Raw genomic sequence first — 6,455 nt, 5'->3', positions numbered from 1 at the left:
GGCCAAAGGCCTATCGAGGCCAAAGAAATGGACCTATATGCAGTAAGACCCTAGACTAGGGAACAAAGAACCCAAAGTTCACCCAGCTCTAACTCAAGGAGAGGTCAGGCCTCGGAAGCTAGAACTCCATGACTTAAGTTCCAGCTCCTAACAATATAGGGCATTTGATTATCCCAATGTCATGAAGATAGCCCCCTGTTTTCTTTCTTTTTTTTTTTAAACGTTTATTTATTCATGATAGAGAGAAAGGGGCAGAGACATAGGCAGAGGGAAAAGGAGGCTCCATGTAGGGAGCCCGACACGGTATTCGATCCTGGGTCTCCAGGATCACATCCTGGGCCAAAGGCAAGTGCTAAACCACTGAGCCACCCGGGGACCCCCAATGTCCCCCTGTTTTCTTTCAGAAGGTCTATCGTTGTGGTTTGGATGTTTATGTCTATGATCCATGTAAAATACATTTTTATGTTTCATGACAGGTAAGGGTAGAGATTTACTTGATTAGTGCCAAATTGTGCAGACTAACAGAAACGCCAGTAATCTGGCTGATGCTACAGATGATGACACTAAGGCCTGAAAGAGAACAGAATGTACCTATAGTCCTACAGCAAATCTTGGGATAGAGCAGAAAGAATCCAAAAAATTCAGCTCTAAGTCCAGTGTTCTTTATTTCATGAACACAGACCTTTAGAATGAAGTACGATATCCAGAAACAGACAAGTATGCAGGCAGATTTATTAAATGACAAAGGCGGTAGCTCAAATCACTGAGACAAAGATGGACTGCTTTTTAATGGTGTTGTGACAGCTAAGTAGCTATTTGGGAAAAACTTAAATTAGATTGATATCACAAACCAAATACAAGAATAAGTTCCAGGTGGATTACCAAAATCAATGTTTAAAGCTCTAAATCATATAAGTACCAAAAGGAAATACAAGGTGATTCCACCTTTACCTTTGGTGTAAGACATTCTATGGCTCATCCAGGGACAAAAAAAGAAAAGGCCAATATATTTGCCCATTTATTTAAAAAAAAAAAACCAACAATATAACTCCTGCAAAAATGATACCAGAGCATATTCAAATTGTAACTAAGAAACTGGGGGGAAATTTTAGCATGATTATGTCACAGAGATCAAGTCATACTGAAAAATGGGCAAAAGAAAATTAACGAAAATGTAAAAGTTTCCTTTTAACATAAAACATGTTCAATCTCGCAAACGCTAACAAAATTCAAAATAAAACTACTCTGAGTTGGGGGGCACCTGGATGGCTCAGTGGTTGAGCGTCTGCCCTTGGCTCAGGGTGTGATCCTGGGGTCCTGGAGTCCCACGTCGGGCTCCCCACAGGGGGCCTGCTTCTCCCTCTGCCTATGTCTCTGCCTCTCTCTCTCTCTCCGTGTGTCTCTCATGAATACATAAATAAAATCTAAGGAAATAAATAAATAGACTACTCTGAGGGGAAATCCATAAGAAGAATGAAGACCTATGTGAGAGCTGGGGAATGGGAGTGAGGCAGGGAAAGGATCACAGAGAGAGTGTAGAGCAGAGGGGGATAACGATGGAGCAAGGGGCAGGCAAAAACAATTAAGGACCAGAGAAGGGAAGAAGAGCAACGTAATTCAAAAAGAGGGTGAGGCCAAAGGCCATTGAGCAGGCTCGGAGTCTGGGGCATGGGTTTATACAGGCAGAAAGAAGAAAGGGGAACAGAAAATTGGAGGAGGGGCACACTCCTCTCCACTGTGAACACACTCAGGCACCTGCTCACGGAGGGAAACACGGCTGGGGGTAGAGGACATGCAACAGGAATGGGGAAGTAAAGTGGGAAGGGATGGAGAACTGAGGACAGGGAAGCAGCTGGATGAGAAAGGGCAGAAGTGCAGACCTAGGGACACCAGGCTGGGGAGGACATTGCATGAGAGAGGAAAGTGGCAAGAGCTAGAGGGCTGGGGATCAGCGAGGAGTTGTTCCAGGACTGGGGCGATGGGAGAGCTTGCAGGAGTCGTGAGAGTGGAGGGACAAGAGGACTGAGGAGAGGACTAGACTGGTGTAATGGTCCTGGGGGGGGGGGGCAGTGAGGAAGGTGGGTGGGGCTTGAGACTAGAAAGAGGGGTGTTTGTAGAGGACCTGATAAAAGAGAGGGTTTGGAGGACCAGAAGGGGCAGGACTAGGGGACCTGGGACAGGAAGAAGCTGGAGGACTTGAGTGGGGTGGGGTACAGGACTGGGGAAAGAGGGTGCTGGAGGGCTGGGAAGATGATGGATGCAGGAGGAGAAACTAGGCTGGGCGGTAGGACGAAGGAGGTGGAGGGGCCGAGGACTGGAACGGAGCTTCCATACAGTAGTAACAAAACCTTAGAATATGACATTAAATAGTACCATTATATTGGAACTAAAAACATAAAACACTTCGTAGTTAGATAATGAAATATGCTAGTTACCATTAAAAACTCCAATAGAAAGAATTTAAAGAATGCCTGAATAAATCAAAGGAGACTTACACCAGATTCATGATTCAGAAGTTAACATTTCTGTATGTCCATTTGCCCCGAATTTAACTCTAGATTCAGCGTACTCCCAATCAGCATTCTTGGATGCCTTTTAAAAAACCTGATCAGCTGATTGTAATATTTTCACAGGGTTTTCAAAGAGAACCTAATTCCTCACACAAACTTGGAAACGATGAATGAACACGGAAGACTAATACTACCCGACTTTGTGACCTACGGAAAACTGTTGGACACAAGACAGTGTGTTGTTGGTCTAAGGACAGAGGTATGGCTCAATGGAACAAAACAAACTAAAAAACAGAGCCCTAAATTTGTTGTCAATTGATTTTTGAGAAATCTACCAAGGCAACCCAAGGGGAAAAGAATTTGCTTTTCACAAATGTTGCAGGAACAGCTGCATAGGTATATGGAAAAGTAAATCTCTACCCTTACCCGTCACCAAACATAAAAATGTATTTTACATGGATTATAGACATAAACATAAAAACTACAATGATAGACCTTCTCAAAGAAAACAGGGATATCTTCATGACATTGGAATAATCAATTATGTCTAATGACACAAAAGGCTCTAATCATAAAAGAAAAACTTCATAAAGTAGATTTCAAAATTAGAAGACGCCTGTTCACCAAATGAGGCCATTAAGAATGGGCAAGCCACAGACTGGGACCGATTATCCGTAGAATATATATCTGACACAGAATCAATATTCAGGATATATAAATGACTACAAATAATCAAAAACAAAGCAGACATTAAAATAAAATAGTTGGACATTTCACCAAAAAAAGACTGGAATGACCAATAATCATGTGAAAAGTTCTTACTCATCAGACAAATGTCAATTAAACCACAACATTATGTTACTACAAACCCACTAAAATAGGCAAGATTTAAAACATTGACAGTAGTGATTGTTGGCTGGGATTTGGAGCATCTGGAATTCTCATAGAGTGCCAGTAGGATAAGGTGCAACAGTTGTTTTTGGAAGATTTGGGGGAGTCTTAATTTTAGACAAACACCTACTCTGTGACCCAGCCATGCTACTCCAAGGTATTGGCCTAAGAGATATATCCACATTTCTCCACAAAAAGGTTTGTACAAGCATGCTGATAGAAGTTGTATGTATACCTAAATTTAAAATCTGGTTTAGGGGCCACCTGGGTGGCTCAGCGGTTAAGTGTCTGCCTTCAGCTCAGGACATGATCCTGGAGTCCTGGGATCGAGTCCCACGTCGGGCTCCCTGCATGGGGCCTGCTTCTCCCTCTGCCTGGGTCTCTGCCTCTCTCTCTCTCTCTCTCTCTCTCTCTCTCTCTCTCTGTGTGTGTGTGTGTGTGTGTGTGTCTCATGAATAAGTAAATAAAATCTTCAAAAAATAAAATCTGGTTTAAAAATAATGAGTAAAAAGAAATCCATCTTCAGATAAACAAAAGCTGAGTTTATCACATGAATAACTATAATAATGGAACTTCTAAAAGATCTGCTTCAGGAAGAGGGAAATGATTCCAGGGCAAGGAGGTATGTTGAACAAAGAATTTGTAAACACATGGTTAAATAGAAGTAAAAACTGTTTCCCTAAATATTAATCTTTTTTTTGAAGTGAGTTCTATGCAGAGTGTGGGGCTCGAACTCAACCCCGAGATCAAGAATTCCATGCTCTACTGACTGAGCCAGCCAGTCTAATACTTTTAATCTAGGGGGCTAACAGAATAGGGCAGGGCTAAAATGTGGGACCACCGAAGTATGTAAGTTGGGAGGGAATGCCCTTGTAGTCTAAAAACGTCCTAAGGCCCTTGTGTTATTTGGGAGGGGAGGTTAAGATATAACTTTAGGATTTTTAAAATTTTTTTATTGGAGTTCAATTTGCCAACATATTTAACTTTAGTTTTTGATGATTTTGCACGGTAACATTTCCAGGAGAACTATTAAAACAAGAGAGGTAGAGTGTGTCGCCTCCAAAACAGTGAATTGAAGAATCTCAAAAGCATTGAATATTTAAACAACTGTTTTTTATTTGGAAGATGTGGATGAGTTCAGGCTGTAGAGAGATCATCACCTTTGTTCATCTCTGAATCGGAACCTTTTTGCTTCGGTACTTTTACATGGATTGTGACTACACAAAAGAAAGAGAGGTATGTAAATATTTTATCATTTCTACATATTTTTCTTTGTGAATATAAAATAGATCACAAATACTTTTACATAAAAGTCTGGTCAGTCTTATGATCTAATACCCAAAGCTTTGTCAGGCCTCTTAAAACAAGCATTCAGGAACCCGGGGACCCGATACACCACCTAAAGACTGAAGGAAGGAACCTCATAAAGATTTCTAGAAAACAACACTCTGAAGCAATGACACGGTCCCCCCTATGCTTCACCTACACTCTTCCACGTTTCCATTGCCTACATCCACTTCTCTACCCATGCCGTTTCCTCTGCCGATGATGCAAAACTTCTATTATCTATACATCTACTAGTTGAAATCCTCCCTAGTATGTGATACTCATTACCCTGGAACCTTCCATCCCGGGTCAATCATGCCCTCCTTTGACCTCTAATGGGGCTTTTTGTGCTTTCCTATCTATTTATATGTTTATCTGGCTACCTCTTTCTAAATCTTAGGATTCAACTTAGGTATCACTTTTCTGGGAAGTTGTTGCTGCGATCTGCAGGCTGTTATCCACCTCTCCAGCACTGATGAGTTAGGTTCATTACATGAATGACTAAAACTGAGTAGGTATCAGAACCCAGTTGACGTTTAACGATACAAGTGTGTAGAGCACCAGGTCTGCACAGTTCTGTGTCTTTTCATAATGCTGAAAATGTCAGAATTAGTTTTTCTCCTATAAGAGACCACCAGTACACAAAAGATATATATATTGTAAGACTGCTCTAACACCAGTCCCGCCTCCAGTGACTGTACATCTCTGCCAAGGGGCTAGGCAACAGCAGTTCAAACATACGTTATATCTTTTGGATGGAGCAGGATTGCTGATCCTTAAAACTGGTTGCGAATGAATCCGGGGTTGAGATCCTATCAGGAAAGAAGCTCCCGTTGGAGTCTGAACATGTGAATTCAAAAGGAAAAGAAATCAAGAAGTGAAAACTTAATCACTATTTAATCGTTCTAATACAATAGTACCAAGAGGACACGTAGCCCTCTGTAATAGATATCACATTTAATGAACGACAACTAAAAGGAATGCTAAATGCTAGAGAGAGAAATAGATGTGTGAGGGAGCTGCTGGTGACAAAGTATGAAGGGAAAGACCTAAGGAGAGTTCTTGAAAAGGAGTGATGAAGTCACTGCCAATAAGGCCTACAAGGAACTCTTTATGACAAAAAGAACTACATCTCAAGGCCAATAATCCTCGTGGGAAAGAGAAAGGAAGTGTGTAGGTAGACATGGAACATGTTAAATGTACAATGTGGATATCTATCTTTGATTAAATACTTTAGTTCATGAATATGATTTCATATGATGATTTAAAGGTTAAATGTGAAGGATGCATAGAAATTTTCCTGGTGAAAGGAATGGCAGGGCAGGCACACCATCAATTCTTGCTTTACCATCTCTCTGGTTTGTATTATCTTTCCAGTGACCTGATAAGCTCAGGTTTTTTTCCAGCTTTATTGAGGTATAAATTGACAAATAAAGCTGTATGCATTTAAAGTGTAGAACAAGGATCCCCAGGTGGCTCTGCAGTTTAGCGCCTGCCTTCGGCCCAGGGCATGATCCTGGAGTCCTGGGATCGAGTCCCACACGGGCTCCCTGCATGGAGCCTGCTTCTCCCTCTGCCTGTGTCTCTGCCCCCCTCTCTCTGTGTGTCTCTCATGAATAAATAAATAAAATCTTAAAAAAATAAAAATAAGTAAAATCTTTAATAAAAAAATAAAGTGCACAACATTATGATTTGGCATTTGTATACATATGTTAAAATAGGTTCAAA

Source organism: Vulpes lagopus, chromosome X (genome assembly GCF_018345385.1).
Source record: "Vulpes lagopus strain Blue_001 chromosome X, ASM1834538v1, whole genome shotgun sequence".
Lineage (NCBI taxonomy): Eukaryota > Metazoa > Chordata > Mammalia > Carnivora > Canidae > Vulpes > Vulpes lagopus.
Note: the sequence above shows the minus strand (reverse complement) of the source record.